This window comes from Sitophilus oryzae, unplaced genomic scaffold (genome assembly GCF_002938485.1).
Source record: "Sitophilus oryzae breed Bouriz unplaced genomic scaffold, Soryzae_2.0 scaffold_154_pilon_pilon, whole genome shotgun sequence".
NCBI classification, from domain to species: domain Eukaryota; kingdom Metazoa; phylum Arthropoda; class Insecta; order Coleoptera; family Curculionidae; genus Sitophilus; species Sitophilus oryzae.
Window position 1 is genome coordinate 1716408 of NW_022146225.1, and position 24581 is coordinate 1740988.

At 35.1% G+C, this 24581-nt stretch overlaps 1 protein-coding gene across 2 annotated transcripts in view; it reads right to left on the reverse strand.

Annotated features, from left to right (window-relative positions):
• The window catches only part of LOC115878963 (Krueppel-like factor 7), a 441498-nt gene that overhangs the window by 181660 nt on the left and 235257 nt on the right, over nucleotides 1-24581 (reverse strand). Inside the window, exon 2 of one of the 2 annotated variants that reach the window (XM_030895571.1) lies at nucleotides 4757-4814. The exons of the other annotated variant lie outside the window; for it this stretch is intronic. The gene's annotated coding sequence lies outside the window, so the exon portion shown is untranslated. The remainder of the gene's footprint in view (nucleotides 1-4756; nucleotides 4815-24581) is intronic. 2 annotated transcript variants of the gene reach the window in all.

Genomic DNA, 24581 nt, shown 5'->3' on the forward strand with positions numbered 1-24581 from the left:
AAGCGTATTGCTTGTTGGTTTTCTTTAATTCGAATATCGATAATTTTAACATTGTCTATTATTTAAGGTAAACGTGCATTCGTCAGTGAAACATATGTTTTTAAAATTCCCTATCCGTGTTTGTTCTTTCCATCATATCAAAACAAAACTGCCGCCGTATTTCGTCCCATCTCGTAGCTCTTGGTGCTTGTCATATTTGAAGGAATAGTATTTATGTCGTTTCAAAATTCGAAACGCTGTAGTGTGGTCTATTCCTATTTCATCCCCTCCAGTTTCCTTTGTGCTGGATCTTTCCATCGTTCTCTTCACGCACAATAAAACTTCCAAGTCGGTATCATTTCTTTCATCTTCTCTTTGTTCCTCTGCCTTGCTTCACATCTGCAGTTATTTATTAGGTACCTTTGCCAAATCTCTGGATATTCCTTGCGATTGTAGATTTTCCAGGTATCGCTCTATTCGGATACAGAGCAGCAAATATGTCCCACACCTTTTGATAACTATTTCTTTGATAATACTATTTAATCATCAATACTTTTTCTTCGGTAGTGTAATTCATGGCTAATATTTTCGATGTAGGTATGAGTTTTTAATAATAATAATAAAGCACTAAATAGATAAATTTATGAAATTACAACTTCATTTGACAGTTATTTTTACCTTGACTGGTGCTCATGGCAACACAGGCCACGATTGATTAAAAAGAATCGGCGATAACTCGTAAACGAGCTAATCAAAACTATCTCCAAAGTATTTCTTTTGAATGTGGGTTTTAGTGCTCTTCAATAACCTAAATAGAATTATCCTCTAAAATAATTAGGGAAGCCAATAATTGACCCCATCAAAATTTACATGGGATTTCCTATGTCCCGCTCGACAATGCAACACCCGGTATATATATCCTCGTACACACTTTTTTAGGTTTGCACTTAAACTAAATTCTCAAGTTTTCATTCTCAATTCTAGGAACTACAGATACCCTCGACGCACTATTGCAGGACCCTGTACATATCTGTGTTTCACACGGTAGCTGATATATTTCCTAGGATGATATATACTTTTACTAGAAGAAAATACACTCTATCTAACGCCATTGTAAGTTCACACGTCCCAACTTAAGCTGTCCATAAAAAAAGATTCACGTTCTTCGCGCAGAGAGCAAAAAAAGAACCTTTCTCTGCACTGGCGTTCTTTATTTTCACTCTATCCGCTATTAGTTTTATCTGCGCTATTTAGGATTTATTTAGACAAGCCGTGCGGACTGTCTCACGCCCCGTAATGCGGTTTTTCCCATTTTCCTTTAAATTGCCAACCGTCCATCCAAGAGATTTTCGCAGGGCTTATCTGGAAAACGCCATCTATCAGGAATTTGTCGCGGATGAAGGCTTCCTCTGGTGTCACACGCGTATTTTCTGAAAGACTGATTTAGTAGTTTTCTTGAAGTAAAACCACTCTTAAAAGGATCTTAAAATATACAGGGTGAGTCTCAATAAGTGCAAATATTTCAGGACTTGCATAGATCTCAATAAAAGAAACATATTTTCTTTTTACGGTTTTTCAAATAAGTCCAAAATAACTGAGTTGTTTTACTTTGAAAAATATCCAAAAAAATATTTTTTCTTAAATTTTGAGAACCACTGGATTTTTTCTGGGTTTTCTTTCTTGTAAAATTAATCTACTGCCTATGTTGCTGTATTATCAAGAAGTTATGCTTTTTAACTAAATAAAAATTACAATTTTTTTTCAAAATTTGTCCTTCCTGTCTCCCAATGTACCGTTTTTTGACCAGGAAGGGTTTATAGTTTCATAGATGTCGATTTTCGAAAGAAATCAGAACGTGTACATTATTTCGTATATTCTTCATTTTATTGATTTTATGGAAAGTTCATTAAAATGTTTACATTCAAGAAACCTAATCCGTAGGTTTGTTAACTTTACTTTCAGCGACTAAATACACAGGCTTTTTTAAAGAAAACTAGCTTAACTTCAATCTTAAACTCTCTACCACTTTTATTCCTTCACAAAACTCCAAAATCCTCCAGTTTAAAATTAGAAAACCCACCTCCTTAATATCACCGCTTAAAAGACACAAAGAACTCTGTAATCCCAGCTAGAATTTTTCCAAATTCCGCTGGATTAAATCGCGGAACAAGCCGCGATCCTCCGGGCGTCAATCTTAAACTCTCTACCACTTTTATTCCTTCACAAAACTCCAAAATCCTCCAGTTTAAAATTAGAAAACCCACCTCCTTAATATCACCGCTTAAAAGACACAAAGAACTCTGTAATCCCAGCTAGAATTTTTCCAAATTCCGCTGGATTAAATCGCGGAACAAGCCGCGATCCTCCGGGCAGCCCGGAGTTAGTTAAAAATGCAGCTGTCCCGTGTATATGTATATCGTCGGTCCGGATTAGTTCCGGGTGCCGGAATGCCCGCTCCAAATCGGATTACAGTTTGTTTCTGTTATTTTAGCCCTCCGGAATCGGGCTGTGGCGGTGTTTGTCTTGCGAATTACGGGCTAATAGACCGTAAACGGTGAGGAGGTGTGAGGAGGGACAAACTAGGAGAATGGGATTCCAAAAGGACTGAATTATTCTATAACAGTTGTATAGGGTTGTCTTAAGTACTGTTTGTTTTTAGTAAACGTTTTATTGCGAATAAAACGCGTTGTTCGGAGGGCTTCGCATCGAATTAATCATTTGTAATGGTGATGATAAAGCAAAGCAAGAATTTTCATTAACATACAAACTGGATAAAATTTTCTCGCAGAGTTTTGCAGCGTTCGTCTAATAGACATATTTTTGTTTAAATGTTTTCTAAATTTGCGAAAAATTTTGAAATGTGTAAAAAAGATAGAAAACTTGGTAATATTGAGGGGTAGTTTCATCTCGTTGAAATTTGACTTTCGAAAATCCGTTTGCCAAAAATAGCTTTAAACGTCAAGCAGTTTAAGAATCGTTGTTAGTCAATTACTCAACTTTTGGAACACCTTGTATGATTTAAAAAAATTCAAAATATGTAAAACAAAATAAATTATGATGTCCAAGGTTTTCCCTGTTTAAACCTAACTGTTTTTAAATAACAAATATTGTGATATTTGAGGGGCGTTTTCACTCCTCTTGGAATTTGAGATTCGAGAAAACCCTCCTTATCGAACCTCTACACCCCATTGTCAATTATTGTTTGCTAAAAATCAGCTTTTTTAAACGTCAAGCAGCTTTAAGCAGAACCGTAATTACTCAATGGTCATATTTTATGAAACACCATGCATAAATTTTTAAAAAATCTTAGAATATGTAAAACAACAAAATAAAATATACGTATTTAAGAGTTTTTCCGAAAACTTAATGGTTTTTAAAAAATATTCTAATATTTGAGGGTGGTTTCACCCTTTAGAATTCGAGTTTAGAAAAATTCCTTCTTATCGAACCTCTACACCCTAAAGTCAATCCGTTATCCAAAATCAGCTTACGTCAAGCAGTTTAAGCAGAATCGTGGTTAGTCAATTACTCAACTTTCTTTTTTGAACACCTTTTGTATGATTTTTAAAAAAATGCAAAAATATGTAAAAAACAAAATAAATTATGCGTGATGTCCAAGTTGTTTCTCTTTTCCCGTTTAAACCTAATCGTTTTTTAAATAACAAATATTGTAATATTTCAGGGCGTTTTCACCCTTGGAATTTGAGATTCGAGAAAACCCTCCTTTATCGAACCTCTACACCCCCACGAAGTCAAACTGTTTTTCAAAAATCAGCTTTAAACGTCAAGCAGTTTAAGCAGAACCGTAATTAATTAATGGTCATATTTATGAAACACACTGTATAAATTTTAAAAATCTTAGAATATGTAAAACAACAAAATGAAATATACGTGCTTAAGAGTTTTTCCGAAAACCACCGGTTTTTAAGTAAAAAATATTCTAATATTTGAGGGTGTATTTCACCCCTTTAGAATTCGAGCTGAAAACCTTCTTATCGAACCTCTACACTGTAAAGTCAATCCGTTATCCAAAATCAACTTTTACGTCAAGCGCTTAAAACAGGATCGTGATTAATCAACACCAGATTTTTTTGAAATACCTCATACATTTTTAAAAAATCTTAAAATGTGTAAAAACAAATAAAATATAATGTGTTTAAGTTGCTTTTTTCGGAAACTCACTGTTTTTTAAATAAAAATATTGTAATATTTGAGAGGTGGTTTCACCTCTTGGAACTGGAATTTCGAAAAGCCCCTTCTTATCGAAACTCCAATAACTTAGACTCAACCTGTATGCCAAAATTGAGCTTCTTACATTGAGAGTATTATGATCGTCATTAATCAGTGAGTCAGTCACTTAAGGATTTTATATTGTATAGATTATAGTACCAATATAAGCTTGTTTCTAGGACATTAAACGTTTTGATATTCTGTAAAATATATCTTATAATTAATTAACAGGTAAATTAATTATTAATAAAATTATATTATACTTGGGTTTAGGACAGAAAAATTGTTTCGTATCTGTTTACAAGTACCAAATTATCTAGCATTTTCAAATTTAAACTTCAGCTATCCCGATCAATTCTTGTAACAGTATCTCAAACACAATCGTAGAAAAGAACAATCTAAACCGTGCAATATTGCACGACATTGCAAGCAGATATCTCCTTTCCAGCTGAGTTAAACTAACGGCAGAACAAATATTAAATCTCTAAAACACCTCCATTCCCGTAGCGCACCTAGATTCAATTTCAAAAGCAACGATATTACTTACTACTAAAAGGTTTCGTTTGGTCGTATTCTACGGGCGAAAATCGAGTCAGCGAACGTACCTGCAAGAAAGAAAAGGAAAAATTAGCGAGGAGAACAAAAGTTAGCGAGCGAAGGAGCGAATTAGAGCCGTTATGAAATTATAGTTACTTTTTCGCTTTGAGAGCGTCGTAGAAAGCTTTTAGAGCGAACTGTCTGCTCGGGACGGGACGGGTTTCCTCTTGTTTAATTTTCTCAGCGTTAATTGAATCGAACGTGTTTTGATAGAAACAGGTTGTACGATACAAATTTTGGAAGTTAAAGAACCTTTTTTCCATAACAACTGTTAATATTGCCTTATATCTATCGAAAATAGTAGATACAATAGTACTTTAACCCCAAGGGTAGATTAAATGATACTTTAACAGCGAGGAGAGGCTAAAACTTTATTTCATCTCGCACGTTTTTAATTGCTTCATTTTTGAAAATTTTGTATTCTTTCATAAGTTATTCGGTATTTAAATGAAAGTAGTTTGAATATGGCGTTTGTCGCCTCATCCGAATATCTGTTGGTAATTTACTTATTTCTGTTTTGAGCTACTTCAGGCCCACCAATCAACAATCGACACGAAAAAAAAATTAAAAATATTGATTCAACGCTGAAAACTAAAAGAGACGGCTTTATTTATTTGTCAAATTACATGAAAACACCAACCCAGCACAATATTTTTTCTACTGTAATAAATTCCTTGAAATAATAATTTCTGAATATCTTTTAAAAACTGAAAAATATATTTTAAATTCAGCAAAGCTGCCTAAATTTTAATTTACCCTATAACCCGATATTTTGTAATTAATAATCATAATACGATAAACCAAATTCAAATTAACTACAAGTGAGACAAAATTAATATCAAACATCGGTCACTGTTAAAAGCAAGTTACATCGTTTATTTTAAATGGAACACCCAGTATTATTCCGATATTCAAAAAAATAATAATTTTTCCTTAAAAATACTATTAAGGTTAAGGTTGCCTACCCCTCAGACAAAGACTTACATTTTTATGATTTAGTTAGTGTCAGTCGTTCTTGTAAAGGAATAAGAAAGTGGCAATCATATACACCAAAATTATGTTTATTTCTCAATCACCGAACTAAAGATAATTTTAAAATATTCGTTTATATTAAACAATTTTAAAAACCATATGTAGTAATAAATAGTTCTTAGAAAGAAATAAGAAATGCAAATCATAATAATGTAAAATTATGTTTGTCTCAAAGGAACTTAAAAGTATTCTTATAGCTTCTTCTATTCAATTCCCAACGCTTTGGCCTCTCTTTAACACGACGACAAGGTCCAATTTCACGGAAAATTTCGCAGCAATTTAAATTATCCCGTAATTTAATTAGTCCATAGCTCCGTGTCGTCTCGTCTAAATCAATTTGGCGCGCTTCTTTACTTCAGAAACGTACGGCCGCACCAGCTCGAAAAATTATATTTCGTTTCGTCGAGGACGAACTAAAGTCCTAATTGTCTCCTTTTTTTCTCGGATTCAGTTAGAGGTTTTGTTCTTTTTCTAATTTCGTTCGGAGAATAGTACGTCTTGAAGTTTCACCAGAAAACTGTCAGATATTATTAGAAAACTATCGGAGAGTTAGGTACTTTTTAAGATTCCAATTCAGAACCATTCTGAAGCAATTAAGATAGGAATAGTCAAAACTTTCTGATTTGCTCTTCCTCTTTTAGGAAGTTCGAAATCGTAACTGCTGGAAAGAGCGAATCAGAAACCGCTGAAAGAGCATTACAGCCATATCCTTAAACAAGAAAACAATCCCAATATGGAAGCATTCAACATAATACCTCAGTATAACAGCCTTGATGTATTAGACATTCCAATAACAGAACAGGAAATAAAGGACTCCATAAAACAGCTTAAAAAACAACAAATCAGTTGGCTGTGACGCGATTCCCGCGGAAATCTATAAGTCTGCAAGTAAAGAACTTATTGGTCATCTTAAGGCTCTCTTCGATGTCATATGGGAAAGCGGAGGTACCTCAGGACTTTTGCAACAACGCGAATATAGTGAATATATTTAAGAACAAAGGAAGTGCATCAGACTGCGGAAACTACCGAGGAATTTCTCTACTGGCGTGGAGGAAAAATACCTTACAAAAATTATGTCAAATATAGAAAATCCTCCCAGAATCGCAAACGGGTTTTCGCACCAACCGCGGTACTGTCGATTCCATATTCTCCATCCGGCAACTACAGGAAAAAGTAAATGAGCAGCAGTCTAAACTTTACGTTGCATTCATCGATTTAACAAAAGCCTTCGACTCCGTGAACAGAGATGCACTTTGAGAAATTATGAAGAAGTTCGGAGTACCCAACAAATTATTACAGTGTGTAAAAGCCTCCATAACAACAACAAATCAAGAGTGTCATATCATGGATCACTGAGCGATCCCTCCCTAACAAACACAGGCGTTAGGCAAGGATGCGTCTTAGCGCCTCTCCATTCAATATATTCATGGCAGCGCTTCCTATTATAGTGGACAGCAACCTGCAGGAGAGAGGTTTGGGCATTAGATACAGATACGACGGCGGTCTGTTCAACATAAAAAGACTCAAAAAACACAAAACACGTACAAAATTCATCACAGAACTTCAATACGCTGATGACTGTGCTCTAGTTGCAAATACGTTACAGCAAATGCAAGAAATGTTGAACACATATGCATGGGCATACGAGGCCTTGGGACTTAAGCTGAACATCGATAAACTAAAATCATGTGCAACTCCCCCGGAAGATCACATCAATGCTATAAAAAATCGGAGATGAGCTGTTGGAATATGTAGCGGAATTCAATTACCTCGGCAGTTTGATTTCGGAAAAGGCCAATATCGACTCTGAAATTCAGCACAGGATTAGGCAGCGCCTCAAGAGCATTCTGGAAATTAAAAGACAGGGTTTCTACAATCATGACTTGAGCACACAAACGAAACTTGCGGTGTACCGAGCGATAATAATTCCCACCATGTTATATGGAAGGAAAACCTGGTTGCCGTACCGCCGACACATGAAAGCATTAAACAAGGTAACAGAGACATCTTAGACAACTCTTAAGAATAAATGGTTCCATCATGTCTCAAACGTATCGATCCTTGAAAAGCTAACTGCGAGAGTATTGAAGTCATGATTACAAAGTCCCGCTTAAGATGGCTGGTCACGTATGCAGAATGCAAGAAAACTGAATACCAAAAATCTTCTTTATGGTGAGCTTGTAGACGGTAAGGGAGACTGGTGGACAACCTGCAAGTTCAAGGATATTTTTCACGAAAACTTAAAGGGAATTAATAAGCAGAATGAGTGGGAAGAGGCAGCTCACCATAGAACGAATGAAAAATAGAACGGAATGACAAAAAGTAAAAGAAGGCAACAAAGAATGAGATTTTTGAATGTCCGGAGTGTGGAAGTGAGATAATATATATAACGTATCGGGCTTTTCAGTCACAGAAAAGTTCATGAAAAAAACGTCTTGCGTGACCATCTTCTGATGCGTGTGTCAAATACTGTCAGCGAGTAATGGCAGTATGTATGTATCTAATCATACTGTCTGGGGCTTTGACAAAGCCAGTATCTGAGACGGTTTTACAGAGGTAGGTTTTCCATCTCCGATATCAGTCGTACCAAAGTTTATGATAAGAATGGCTGTCGTCTCGGCGCGCACCCAGTGATGAGATGTTGCTTCCCCCATTTCCCACACAGAATCTGCATTCGCTGTTGTTTCTTAGCTTCAATCTACTGATATGTTCATTGAGGAGACAGCGTCCTGTTAAAACCCAGTCCGAAAGTTGTTTTTACTTAAATCAAGGAAAATCTTTTGATTTCTCTCGGTCGCAAGTTCCCTGAGTATCAACTACTTACAACTAATTTCAAGTATCTTAAACTGTTGGAGCATAACCTCATTCCAGGTTATAGATTGAGTCTTATAGGTCTATGAGTTCTCTCTCTGCTTTAAGTTTGTTTCCATTTGGGAAGCAAAAATTTTTATGTGTATGTCACCATGATGTGAGCAAATATGTCTTCACAGAACATAAACGTAGACGTACAAAACGTAAAAAAAGACCCACAGCTTTCGAATGTAATTTAAAAACCGTCTTTTACTTGGAAAAGGAACTAATGCAGCCGGAAGGCTCCGGGTCCCTTTCAAACCGACCGGGCCTCGTCTCTAATTTCAAATTAGCGGCGCGAAAGCTTTTAAGGCCGCCTTCCGGAAAATTAAATAATTTCCCGTCGCTACCGCGCGCCGTAATGGCCATCGAAGGAGACAATATTCTCCTCCGTGGCGGGTTTTTTAATAAATAAAAGAACGAACAAGCTGTCGCCGGTTCCTCGCTTATTATTAGATACTAATTGCATTTTGTTCTTCTAATTTAATTTTTTAATACTATGGAGAAATATTATAAATTTCCATTAATTTAATATTAAAGCTGTTGGTTTGAACAAAGATATTGGTAACATAGACTAATACCTGCTTTGTTTCATATCAATTAAACTGTTACGTAATCGAGGGAACCAAGTTGCCGTCTTTATTTATTTATTTCCAGACATTGTCATGCGTTTTGACAGCTCGTTTTAGTTACAATTTTTTTGTCTAAATAAATATTGTAGTGATACTTTAAGCTTACTGGCAATTTTTGATTCACAATAAAGTAAGTTTTTGCGAAAACCGCAACCTTGTACACAGCTGTCACTATACATAGATACACTCTCGTTTTATTCTGTGAAGCTGTAAAAGCACTTTTCGTGCCGGGGATCCAGGAATATGTGGGATGTAAAAGTGCAGAGGTACCAGGAAGATTATTAAATTTTCCATGCCCTTATCCCGATCCTTTTTTGTTGCCACCGCGCTGTTGTGTCGAAGGCAAGCGATAAAATTTTATTCGACAACCGTATCGTTCGAAGGGCTGTTTTAACAATTCAATCCGACTGGAAGACGTGCGGTAGCTTACATTTGTAAAATCTTTGTGAGAGGGTATAAAAACATGACACCTCTTTCTTTTTTATTTATAGTCCAATCCTTTGAGAAGAAAATAAGCAAATCTATAACAAATAATAGTTATTTATAATAAGACGATAAAATGGTATTTTATCGTCGTTCGGGGGACGATAATGCAATTTTATCGTCGTGTATAAAACAACATTTTTTGGAATAGAGAGTTACGTTTTAAAAAATATTCAGAAATTATTATTTCAAGGAATCTATTACTTATAGAAAATATTGTGCTGGGTTGGCGTTTGTTTTGCATGTAATTTGACAAATAAATAAAGCTGTCTTTTTAGTTGTCAGTTTTGAGTCAATATTTAATTCTCTTTCGTGTCGATTGTTGATTGAATTGGAGCCGGAAATGGCTCAAACGAAATAAATAAATTACCAACAGATATTCAGGCTGAGGCGACAAACGCTATATCCAAATTACTTGCATTTAAATCCCGAATAACCTATGAAAAGGAATACAAAATTTTCAAAAATGGAAGCAATTAAAAAAAACGTGCGAGAAGAAATAAGGTTTTAACCTATCCTAACCAAATTTTTAGAAAACATTAAAAAAAAAATTCTATTTTTTAACTTTTTTTTTTTATTTTTTTTGACTTAAATTTTTTTTTATATGATTTTTCCAAATTATTTTTCCTCTAAAACAAACTTCGTTTTTTGGATAAATCCGGGAATCGAACCGCCAGACCAGAACGAGACCCCCCCTAGTATTTTGAAGGAGTTATTTCGTATCACTCCCACATAGGGCAGCCTCTAGGTCTGTTCCTCGGAAGATAAAATTCCCTTTGGATAACGCGAAGGGACTTGCCCTGGTCCATTCCTAGGTTTAGAATAGAACAAGTAGACCGTGATGCCCTACAACGGACATTGGAGTAGCAAAAGGTTTATCTCGTTTTCTCCTAACATCCCTCTGTCTATGCATTCTTAACTTTATACACTGTTAGTTCTTTGAACGAGAAAATAATTTTATTTTGTCTGTTTTTGCAAAAAACAAAATCTTTAACCAACTAAATAATAGTAAAAATAGTTTTTTGTTTATTTTACAATTTGTGTTAGTGATTTAATATATTTTTGTTATGTAGGAAAAAGTCAGTATTAGTTTAAATATTTTTCTAAAAAAAAAAAAAAAAAATAATATACATTTATTTATTTCCATTTTTATTTTATACAAACCCTAGTTTTTGAAATTTTGTGGACTTAAATTAGGCTTTCTGTTAATTCTACTCTACAAACAAAACATAATTTTTTTTTTGATTCATTTTAATAAGTTAATGGAAAAAATTGGGATACTGTAGTAGAATTTAATAAATTTCTAGTTACGCTATAACTTATTAGTCAAAATAACCTACTTTGTATGATTATATCATCTTATATGAATTTATTTTCTTAATACTGAATAAGAAGCTTAAGCTGTGCATCTAATTTAGACCAGATGTATATGAAAATTCTTTCACTGACGGTAAAATGAATTTTGTAGGATGCTTTCCAGCTAGATTATTTATTCATTACTTTGCTCTTTTTAATATATGCCATGACCCGGATAAATACATGAATACACTAACAAATTATATTTTCAGGATATTAAATTTTGATTACGTATCTCACAAGCTTGTAGATATAATATTAAAATAAGTTTTCTTTGTCTATATGTAATATAAACTACAAAATTACCTGTTACTTATAATACATATGAGAAATTTGATTTTGATCTCAATCATCTGATTCCTTTTTGTAAGGGGTGCCACCTACATGTGTTTTAACTGTTTTGAAAAGTATCTAATAACTTTTCGTCCATACCCGAGAAAAAAATATACATTTCCGTGATTTTTTTACGTAAAAAATGACTCTTGGTAAAACGAGCAACCGTTCTCAAGATATTAAAAATAGAAATAGTCCATACCTGTCATTATTGACAAAAAATAAACATGTTGAGTAGATTGTTATTTGACTGAAAAGATAAATTTGTGAATTTCTTATTTTTTTTAAATTTAAAAATTACAGCTTGACCTAGAAGAAGACAAATCTTAGATGGAACCATGACAATAGGAAATTTAAACTACTTCATTGTAAAAGCATTTGAAAAATTTTCTTGAATATCTTTCAAGGTGAGAACGCGAAGTGCGACGTTGTCACGCGAAAGACGCTGCTGTGACACATTCTGGAGGGTAAACAGGGGTAGCAAAAAGGGGGAGAACAGAGAATTGTAACAAACAGGGTGACGTAATTGGTTTAAGCTTGAGAATATTCAGGCCAAACGGGGTGCTGTAGAGTTGACTTAACTTTGTGGAAAATTCAACTGGCGAAAATATTACTAATCGCTTTTATTAGAGTAATTCCTGAGGAAGAAGTCGCGCTTTTATCCCGGAGGAAGGAAAAGGGGGCAGAAGAGAGACCGTTCATTTTAATAAACGGTGATAACGGCCTAATATTTTATCCTGAGGAAGAGAGGATTAATTGGGATGAAGTTGATTGGAATGGTAGAAAATATAAAAGAAAAAAGGACTCAATTTTCTCTAAGTAGGTACTAAAAGTTTTGTTAGAAAAAAATAAAAAGAAGAACAAATACAAGATACAGTAAAAATGTAAGGCTTTTTAAATATAATTTTTGAGACTTGTAGTTCTATCAGCAAAATAAAACACTAAATCACCACAATACCCCAAAAAACTTTTACTTTTACACTGGACCCGTGTTTCGCTAACCATGTTAGCATTATAATCATCTGCTGATGATGCTAACATGGTTAGCGAAACGTGCGTCCAGTGTAAAAGTAAGTGTTTTGGTGTATTGTGGTGATTTAGTGTTTTATTTTGCTGTGTAACACCAAAGGTTCCAACCCTCAACTGTAATTGTAGTTCTACTATACAGGGTGGTTAGGTATATTATATATATATTAGGTGTATTCCAGAAACTTATTCTGCAGATAAAAATAAGTAAAAATGTTCGTACAAATGTACGAACGTCCGAGAAAATGTACGTATGTCCTAAAATGCTTAGTTTGGAAGATACAGGATGTAGAAGTATCATTTTTATTACGATTTTTTCCCAATAATTTCTGGAATAACGTGAATTTATGGATGAAAATTGGTGGTCTGGGAGTTTTTTGATATGAGAAATTTGATTTTGATGTGATTCCGATTTATAGGCGGCGCCATCTACATGTGTTTTAACTGTTCTGAAGTGTAATAACCTGGTCCCCGCAGTGGCAAAATCACCAGGCCCCGCAGTGGCAAAATCACCAGGTCCCCGTGAGAAAATCACCAGGTCTCCGCAATGGCAATATCACCAGGTCCCCGCAGTGGCAAAATTACCAGGTCACCGTGAGAAAATTACCAGGTCCCCGCAATGGCAAAATCACCAGGTCCCCGCAGTGGCAAAACCACAAGGGGATAATCACCAGGTCCCTGCAGTAGGAAGATCACCAGGTCACCGCAGTGGCGAAGTCACCAGACACTGCAGTGAAAAAAATCCAAACCAGGTCCCTGCAGTGGGAAAATCACCAGGTTCCTGCGGTGGGAAAATCAAAAGGTCTCTGCAGTGGCAAAATCACTATGTTCCTGCAGTGGAAAAATCACCAGTTCTCTGCAATGGCAAAATCACCAGGTCCCCGCAGTGGCAAAATCATCAGGCCCCGCAGTGGCAAAATCACCAGGTTCCTGCAGTAGCAAAATCACCAGTTCTCTGCAATGGCAAAATCACCAGGTCCCCGCAGTGGCAAAATCACCAGGTCCCAGCAGTCTGGGACACATTCCAAATTTATGATTTCAGCCTAATTACTATTTAGTCAACATGTTTAATTTATGTCAATGCAATGCAACAATTACGATTTTTACCAAGAGACCTTTTCTACGCAAAAAACATCGAAAATGTATATTCCTGTACTCAGTAGTTTTATACAGGTACGGACGAAAAGTTATTACTCTTTAAACCAGTTAAAACTATGTAGGTGGCGCCCTCTACGAGTAGCAGTCAAATTGATATCAATATCAAATTTCTCATGTCAAAAAAACTCCCAGCCACCAATTTTCATCGAAATATTGACATTACTTAAGAAATTATTTGGAAAAAATCGAAATAAAAATAAAACTTCTACACCCTATATCTCCGAAACTAAGCATTTTAGGACATACATTTATACGAACTATTTTGCTTATTTTAATGTGCAGAATATGCTGCCGAAGTTTCCGGAATACAGTTCGAACCACCCTGTATAAGCTGATTGTGATACTCAAAATTAAAAATCTTAAATATCCTATAAATGGATAAGTACAGTAACATGATCTTTCTTTCATTTATTTTTTTTCTCTATAAGCTCGTATTCCCGTCGTTTATCTCGAAACGATATTGCTTGTTGTAAACCGAACCTTCTCAGCCTCTAACACGAAGTTTAGGATTAAATAGGAGACGTGGGAGCACGAAGGGACCGATAGGTAGCCTAAAGGTCGAGGTTCGCGACTAATTTAACTTTGGTAAAGAAACTCCTGACAGTTTATGTCGGGGCCAGTTTAATATAGTGAGCAACTAGAGATCTTTGGACTTGTTCATTGTTCTCAAAGGCCTTTCTTCGTTCTTTGTGCCTTAACAACTAAAAAGGACAAATCAAATGGTTTAGGGGGTAAAACTTAAGTGTTTAGATACCCTAGATGTTTTATATACTTACACCAATATACAGGGTGAGTCGTAGATAAGTGTTATAAGATCCTGTCATGTTAAGTCACACCCAAAATTCAGAGCTTCAGCATTTGCCATAAAATAGGGAGCAATTTGGTACAAAACCATATAAATTATATATCACTGTAATCACAAAACTTCAATCTATTTCCGCATTGTAATGGAATTTTAAATTATGTCGTTATTTTCGAGAAAATTTAGTCCAAACATAAGTAATATTTTGTTGATGTTTGACCATCAAAATCTTAAAAATAAAGGAGTTGTCTAAAATGTGCTACAATACGGATATAGTATAATCCTTTATCTTTAACTTCCTTCTTCATTTGTGTAAAAATACCTAGTCAGTTAAAAATAAAATAGCTAGTCTCTTAAAAACAAAAAAAGTCTACTCAAAAACTTCGTATTTTTATCCCTACCACCACCAAAAATACTGAAGCAAATTCGATTTTTGAACCGACTCGAGGACACAGCTAACCCAATTTTTTACTCTAGGGCCTTTTTTTCTTCGCTTGTTTTCGTGCAAAGGTCGAATTATTCGATTTCTTAATTCCTGTCCCTTATCAATCTTGATTTTTCCGAAGCGGAGGGTGAACGAAACACAGGGAAAAAGAAAAATTCGTTTTGGGATTGAAATATCGTACAAGAAAAAAGATTAAGGGAATTAAGTATTTCGCGTGTTGATTAAAATATATAGTTCATACCAAATAAACTTTTAATCACGTGATTAAGCTTGACCGGCACAGCGTTGCCTACTTTTGCATATTTTCTTTTAATAAAAATATGTGTCAAAACGAATGACAATGTCAGAAAATAAATAAATAAATGTGGCAACAACATTTGTCGAAATATACTTTGTTCTATATCCAAAAAAAAATATATTGCCATAGAAAAACGAACTATATATTCATACTAGCGTGTACCAGCGACTTCGTTCGCGTCGAATTAATCATTTGTAATGGTGATGATAAAGCAAAGCAAGAATTTCCATTAACATACAAACTGGATAAAAAAATTTCACATTTATGTCAGCATGAGAAAAAAAAAATATGGCGATATTATTACATAACTTGGTAATATTTGAGGGGTAGTTTCATCTCGTTGGAATTTGACTTTCGAAAAATCCCTTTGCCAAAAATACGCTTTTTACGTCAAGCAGTTTAAGCAGAATCGTGGTTAAGAAATTACCCAACTTTTTGGAACACCCTGTATGATTTTTTAAAAAATTTCAAAATATGTAAAAAATCAAATAAATTATGCTTGTCCAAGCGTTTTCCCGAAAGACTAACCGTTTTTTAAATAACAAATATTGTAATATTTGAGGGGCGTTTTCACCTCTTGGAATTTGAAATTCGAGAAACCCCTCCTTATCGAACCTCTACACCTCACAGTCAATCCGTTTGCCAAAAATCAGCCTTAAACGTCAAGCAGTTTAAGCAGAATCGTGATTACTCAATGGTCATATTTTATAAAACACCCTGTATAAATTTATAAAAATCTTAAAATATGTAAAACAACAAAATAAAATATACGCGTTTAAGAGTTTTTCCGAAAAACTCAACGGTTTTTAAATAAAAAATATTTTAATATTTGAGGGATACTTTCACCCCCTTAGAATTCGAGTTTCGAAAAATCCCTTCTTATCGAACCTCTACACACTAAAGTCAATCTGTTTTCCAAAAATCAGCTTTTTACGTCAAGCGCTTTAAGCAGGATCGTGATTAATCAATGACCAGATTTTTCAAAACACCCTGTATACATTTTTAAAAAATCTTAAAATATGTAAAAAAACAAAATAAAATATACGTGTTTAAGCGTTTTTCGGAAACTTGACCGTTTTTTAAATAAAAAATATTGTAATATTTGAGGGGTGGTTTCACCCTCTTGGAACTGGAATTTCGAAATATCCCTTCTTATCGAACCTCTACACCCTAGAATCAACCTGTATGCCAAAATTGAGCTTCTTACGTTGAGTGGTTTGAGCAGGATCGTGATTAATCAGTATGTCAGTCACTTAAGGATTTTATATATTAGTATAGATTATTGTATTTTTCTCTAAAACGCTATGGAAATGATACAAACGGGATTAACCATTTAAAATAATCAATTTTTTTTTATAAAGAATACCATTTTTCCTAAAAAGAAAAACAATCCGAGGACTGTACCTACCGTATAAATAAACAAATCCATATATAAACAAATAAAAAGTATCTAGAATTTTTCTCTGTCCTTCCTGTAAATAAAGTTTCAGCTTTATTATAGGCCACATGTGACAGAGAGTGTACATGATCGAATTTGACTGGGGACCAACAGAAATGAAGAGAGTGGGGAAAAATGGAGAAATAAGGGAGAGTGAGTCTTTACGATGTTCTCCAAATGTTGATTTATATGTCCTGAGGGACATCCACCACCGTCGGATGGAGGAAGATGAATTTTTCCATTTTTTTCCCGACTTTAAGTGCGTATAACGAAACAGGATGGTATAAAGAAATGGATCGATGAGGGATATAAAACACTGAACATATTTCAAAAGAAAACATATTTATTTACTCTGAAAAATATCCTAAAAATATTCTTTGGTTTTCCCTAAAACTTAATAGATGAAAATAATCTCTCCAAATTGCTATTGTCATTTTCTCTACTCTAAAATGACAAAAGGCAAATTTTCCTACATGTAGTATCTTCTTAATATTAAAGGACCTGCACCAACCAAGTGCAGGTCCTTGATAGGTTGGGAGCATAGTTCCACCAACTCTAGCCGTATTTTCCCAAAGAGAAAATGTTGTTTGCGATCCAGGGCTTCGCAGTAACATATTATGTGCTTTGTTGTTTCAAGATTTTATAGCAGTATGCAGGAAAGACTTACTTTGTACAGGTTGAGCTTGTTCAGCTAGCTCTGACAGCCACATTATAGGTCCTGTTAAGGTACCTGTTTTAATTCTCATTTTATTCCTGCTGAGCATTTCAAAACTACAAGTTTCTTTTGTAATTTTAGAATTATGTCGTTGGACGAAAGCCTTGTTATACATGTGCTACTGTCTACTCCTGCAGTGAACGGTCTGCTTTTCCTGAATCGGAAAGTTTACTGCCACTACGGGTCATAATTTGGATATTCCCAGTACTGACTCTGGATCAAGAGAATATTAAAATGATCCTTGATTTGCTAGGAAACATGGACTTGGATTCATGACTTTCATCATCATTTTCAGATACAGATCATATTTAGATACTCTTTATGTAGTTGAGTCAACTGGTTGTCTATTGGTTGCTATGCAGGAAAGGGGTAACCAGGTAACTAGGCCTAACCAAACCAAACCAAGTTACCTGGGCATACGAGGCTTTGTGTACTATATGTAACATAGTAACTTTATGTTAAACATCGACAAAACTAAAATCATGTCCACTCCCCGGAAGATCACATCAATGCTATAAAAATTGGAGAAGAACTGTTGGAATATGTAGCGGAATTCAATTACCTCGGCAGTTTGATTTCGGAAAGGACTAGTATCGACTGTGAAATTTAGCACAGGATTAGCAGCGCTTCAAGAGAATTCTGGAAATTAAAAGACAGGGTTTTCTACAGTCATGACTTGAGCACATAAACGAAACTTGCAGTGTACCGAGCAATAATAATCCCCACCATGTTATATGGAAGCGAAACCTGGGTGCCGCACAGTGTAACGAAATCGGGAAATGCCGGACATTAGCTCAAAAAACAAAAAATAATTCATCAAGTTTTTATATAGATGGATAAAGGACATCTCAGAGCCCCATCATGTGAGATATTTCTTGAGTTGACCTCTTAGTCGGGGAGTTATGGCGGGTTAAAGTTATGGTTTCCTTAGTTTACCAAATCTGTACAAAAATTTCATACAATGAAATTTATTATTTTCAGAAGTTTCCGAAGAGAGGTCAAGAGGTTTCCGAAGAGAGGTCAGATAATTTTATTTTCCACCGTTATCTTAACAAACTGAACTGAAAATAAACTTGTGTAGCTTTTAGATAACAATCTGTTAAAAAAGGTATTATTAAAATGATTATTAAAATAATAAACAACAGCTGAAAAAATATTTTGAAGAAAGACAGGCAGAAATTACCTTAATAAAGCATTAAAATGTTAATTTTTATATATTATGTTTAAATCTTTAAAATGAAATTATAAACGAGAAATCCCAAAAAACGCACAAAAATAGGACACCCTGTACACATGTGATGCGCAGTAGTGAACGCAACCTACCGGCGCGGCAGCCAGACCACAATAATCCTTCGAAACAAATGAAAGTATCAAATTCTACTTATATATACTACGGATTATAAACCCATAAGCGCTATCCGTTCTGGTGATAAAACAGCAAATATTTAATACTTAAAAAAGTTGCACTCCCAGCCGGTATCGAACCACTGACCTTCGCTTCATAGGCGAAAGCTCTACGCGCCGAGCTAATGGAGACTTGCTCGATTTTTATTCAATAATAGAATTTAAAGCGCTAAGTAAAAAATAGAGGATCTTCTTTGGATGCGCAGTAGTGAACGCAACGGGTATCGGCAGCCAGACGGGCCGCATGCTGTTCCAGAGAGCATAATAAAAGGTATATCAAAGAGCCAGACGTCTTAAAATACTTGTTTTCCCGACGTTGCTAGCCTTAATTTAAACACGAAGCCCTATTTTAAATTAAATAGAGACTCTAGAAGTTAAAAATTCTTTTAGAATCTACATCATATTTAACACAAAAACTCTTCCAGACTCCATAACGAGACTATCCCGAGATTACGCCACAAATTTCCCTGGCCGGTTAAACTAGCAAATTTCTCCTCGTCTTTTTTCGCCAAAATTCATGCCCACCTAAAACACACTAAATTTTCTCCGCCGCCATGTTTTATTAGTAGGGGGAGGATGTTCAGGCTGTGCGGAATCTTCTAGCTCGCCGGCTAAGCGGCAGTTTATATTCCGGCCACCAGAGCGCCGCCATTAATATAGTTTAGGGCCCCTGCGGACCCGCCACTGACCCATATTTAATAACGGACCGCGCGCTTGTGGGCCCGGCCTAACATGCAACGGAATGCACCGCGGCGGGATATATATTGTACACGGCGGACCTCATTGACCTCACTCTCTTAGCTATGCAACGGCTAGGAAGGGGTACAGCCTTTAATATTTCTTGTTTTAGAGATAAATTTCGTGTTGGGATGGTCTTGGTATTAACTGGAGGAAGTTTTTAATGGAAAAATATCGTACATTTGTTCGATAAATACACACACCGGAAAAATCTAGGGATATCATTTTATGAAAGTTAAAAATAAATGTTTTGAATAAACAACCACATATTTGTAGGCCGATTCTTTTATTTTGATTCACACTAGTTATTTCTAAATTTGGGATATTTGCAGAAGTGTTTGTGCATTTTTTGTCAAATGTATAAGAAGCACCTAGCATCAATTGTTCGAATTTAACCTGTACTGACTATGTTTTTATGATAACTGGCCAGAATTCATTCAAATAACTCTGTTTAGTATTAAACGAAATTATAGAGCGTAGACATCTTAACAGACGAAATGCTAATGGCCATGAGTATGCTCGAAGCTGGAATGCACATAATGTAACCGTTAGTCCTGACACTGTTCGCAATAGATTAAGAGAGGTCAACATAAGAAGCAGACGCCCCTGGAGAGCTCAACCCTTAACGAGAGGAAATCGAGAGGTACGATATTTGTGGGCTCAAGATCATGTTCAGTGGTCGAATAAACAATGGGCCAATATTCTCTTCACGTATGAGTCACGCTTTGGAATTCATCCGGATTCGAGAAGGCTTAGGGTATGGAGAGAACCGGGAAATCTTATTCGGTTGGATCATGTTCAGGAAGTGCACCCTTATCAAGGTGGAACAGTTATGGTCTGGGGAGGAGTCCAGTTAGGTGGAAAAACCGATCTCGTTTTTCTTGAAAGGTTTCTAACAGGAGTCACATATCGTGATTTAATTCTTGAGCCTGTCGTGTTACCATATGCCAATGATTTTGGGAGAAACTTCATTCTCATGCATGACAATGCACGGCCTCATACAGCCAGAGTGTAAAGTGAGTTTATCAATGCTCCTCAATTAAACATCTTACCCTGGCCGGCACAATCTCCTGACCTCAACCCCATCGAGCACGTATGGAACGCGGTCCAAAGAAGAATTTTGAGAATGGGTATGCCTCGTGAAACTCGTAGGGATCTGGTTCGGGCCGTGAATGCAGCGCGGCAGGCTGTACCTCAAGAAGAGATCGACAACCTGATCAGGAGCATGGAGAGACGATGTAGGGCTGTAATGAACAGTAGAGGGGGCCATACCCTTTATTAAGTAAAAATGGTTTTATCTTTTTTTTTAAATTAACAGTTTAGAATAAAAAAAATGTGTGTATTTTTTTGAGTTCAATAAAAATCAAGGTATATTTGAAAAATTCGGTAAATTTCGCATTTTTATTTCCAATACGTCCTGTGAACTATTTGTTTATTTTAATTTTATTATATCAGAAATGCAAATAATAAAATTACTGACGATGGCGGGATAAAATTGTAATATCCCTAGACTTTTCCGGTGTGTGTATATGTTAAAATGTAGAATGTTTAGAAAGGGAATCACCCTTTCTAAACAGTTTCTTACATATCTATTATGTCTCGCTTTCTTGAGTCTAAGGGCAGCAATTAGATGTACATAGCCACAAAAACAATATTTATAGAAGCAAAATATGGCTTGAAAGTTGATGAAAAGTCTCGGTTTCCACCTCAAAATGCATATATTCTACCAAACCAAAAACGACGAAGTTTCGCGGGTCGATTTAACTAGCTGCGAGACAATTCGGCCGCACGTAAACTTGGCCGTACAATCGCATAATAACCAATTAAACTGGCTGGCGAACATTCCCACTTCGAATCTCGACCGACTTTGGTCCGATTGTTCGGTTCGAAAATAGCCCGGCTTGTAATGGGAGTGTGACGTAGTTAGTTCCATGTTTAATTAGGAAAAACCCGACGTACTGGAATCACCTGTACACAAAGCAGCTATTTTTAGACGCAAATTTGATTAAAGTTTTGTCGAAAACACTTTTTCAGATACAAGGATTTTAGATAAACGGTGTATTATATGAAGCGATATTATGCTCAAGGCAATAAATGGGTAATATTGCTCTTTAGTATACCTAGATTTGTAGATTGTATGAGAGAGCTTTCTTGAGTTATAACTTGTCATACAGTTACACGGCTTTGACAAAAGTAGTTACAGAGGTTAGTTCTCAGTCTCAGATATTAGTCGTACCAAAGTTTATTGTCTTCTCGGCACAACCAGGGATGAAGTGTTCTGGTGTTTCCCATTTTCCACACAGAATCTGCATTCGCCGTGGTTTCTTAGGTTCAATCTACTGAGGTGTTCTTGTTATTAAGGAGAGTGTACTGTTAAAAACCCCGTGACAATCCGAAGATTGTTCTTAGTTAAAATGAGGTAAATCTTTGACTTTTCAATCGTAAGTCTTGAGAAATATCTTCGAGTATCTTAGATCGTTGGAGAATTCTAATTCCAGGTTATGGATAAAGTCTTACAGGTTCTTGAGTTCCACTTTAAGTTAGTTTCCACTAATAGAACGGTTCTGGTCTAGTTAGTGGAGTGTTCACTCCTTTTCAAGCTAAATCGTTTGCTTTTCCAATTCCTACTATCCTAAGTTTGTTCCCTCCCCTCTTGTAAGTTCGTAAGCTTTTTATTACCTTAACCCGGTAGGTTTTACTCAATATTCGTTCAACGTCAGCTGAAATTCTTCTAAAATATGTTTGGACTAAGTTTTCTCGAAAATAAAGACATAATTTAAAATTCCGTTACAATACGAAAATAGATTTAAGTTTTGTGATTACAGTGATATATAATTTATATGGTTTTGTAACAAATTGCTCGCTATTTTATGGCAAATGCTGAAGCTCTGCAAACTTTAATCAAGCCTTAATCAAAGCACGTGTGTTTGGAATCTTGGATGGGGCTTAACACGACAGGATCAGGCCTAGCCTTAGGCAGATTTCTGAAATATAATATATATTTCCTTCAGACAGATCAAGCGTAATAGACTCTTAAGTAAGATTTGTTTTAAAGAAGTGCGAATCATATAAAGATGCATTATGCAAAGTGTCTGTAATAAAAAATAAAAATTCCATTATTAGTTTTTCTATATACCCATCAAACGGCCAATAATCTACGATTCCAAACCTTCCCTTTATAACCTGGTCATTTCTCCTGCCAATAAAACCGAGAGGATTTTTCTGTTTCTAGCACCGACGCCAACGACGGCGACGTCGGAATTTAAACGGTAAAAACGACGCCCTCGACGCCACGCGACGCTCGGTGATTACGCCGTATACCGTGTGCAGGACATAAAAAGAATCATAAACCTACATATGGCCAGCCAAGGTCGGGGAGTTCTTTAATAGGATGACCGCTAGTAAAAAGAGGAGTACGTTATACTGCCCCCTGTGTACTTTTAGTTCTTTTCATAATCTTCTTACCGCCACAGAAGAAAAAGAGAAACTTTAAAACGTAAATTAAAAATACTTTTTTTTCGGTACACCATTTTTCATACTTAGGGTATATATATTCATACTTCTGTCTCGATCTTGCTGAAAGTAATCCAGAAATGGCTCTGAATGTCTCTTCTTCAATGTCAGAAGGAATACTTTCCGAATCGCTCATTTTTTATACTAGTGACATCAATATTATTTACTGTCATATTGACATTGCCATGCATAGTGTTATTTGAACAGAGGTATAAAGGTAATTGATTTTTAGGATACGTATATAGTTAAGTACAATAATTTTTAAAGTTCATTGTGTGTTTTTATAGTTAGACATAGATAAAATATTGTACTATACACGCGAGTTAACTCCATTTAGATACTTGATGCTGTTAACTCACTTGTATCATAAATATCTATTAACTAACTCATGTAAACTCATAAATGTATAGAAGATAAAAAAAAAACATTTAATTTTTTACTGAATTATGTAATTTAATAGAGGTGTCTACCAAAACACTCTGTAGCGATTAAAGGAACATTATTCAGTGTAGCCGTTGAGGATTAAAGTCGAATCTAAAATCTAGTTTTAATCATAGTCTAATATCTAAACAACTAAAAAAAAGAATATAACGATATCAAAAAAATCTCCATTTTTAAAAAATATAGGTCAAATTTGATAAAAATGACCTCTGGCTGCCGATCTTGCCAGTTTTCAAAGCTAAAATTTAAATTTTAATAAGGTTTTAATAAAAAATCATGCTGCGCTCTACATCAAAACACGTTTTTATTACCCTGGAGGCACGGTTCGCTAACCATGTTATTAACAGATGATGGTAGGCAGCATATTTAACGTTGAAAATATAAAAAAAATGCATGTTATAAAAGTAAGAAAATAAATAGCTTCATTATTGTTGTCAAATATAATGTAAAATATGAAGTATTACAAGAAAATCTAAATAAAAATTGGAGTTTTAATTATTATAACTATAATTACAGATGTGTAAGTAAATAAAGCAAAGTATTTTAAGTTAACGTTTCCTTTTTAGGGTTCCGTACGCAAAGGGTTAAAACGGGAACCCTATTACTAAGACTTCGCTGTCCGTCTGTCCGTCCGTCTGTCACAAAGGTCTATCTTATGAACCGTTATAGCTAGACAGTTGAAATTTTTACAGATAATGTATTTATGTTGCCGCTATAAGAACAAATACTAAAAACAGAATTAAATAAATGTTTATAAATAAAAAAGTACTTTCATTAAACATTATCTTTTAAGTAAGAATTTTAGATAGAATCACTCAAGTCCTCGGTGACCGCGTGGTTAAGGCGTTAGAACTTTACACTGCTATGACGTTGAAGCCGTAGTAAGGCAGGTTCGAATCCTAGTCAAGGCGACTTTTTTTAATCGTTTCATAGTATCCAAACTATTTAAAACTGTAAGTCAGGAAATTCAAAGTGTCTTGTTTTTCAAATTAATATATTTTTCTTAGAAAATATGCGATAATTGTTTTGAGTAGTTTAAAAAACGCTTTCATTAAAATAAATTAAGTCAAATAATATTGTCTCTTTGTCATAAAATCAAACAATATTCCGT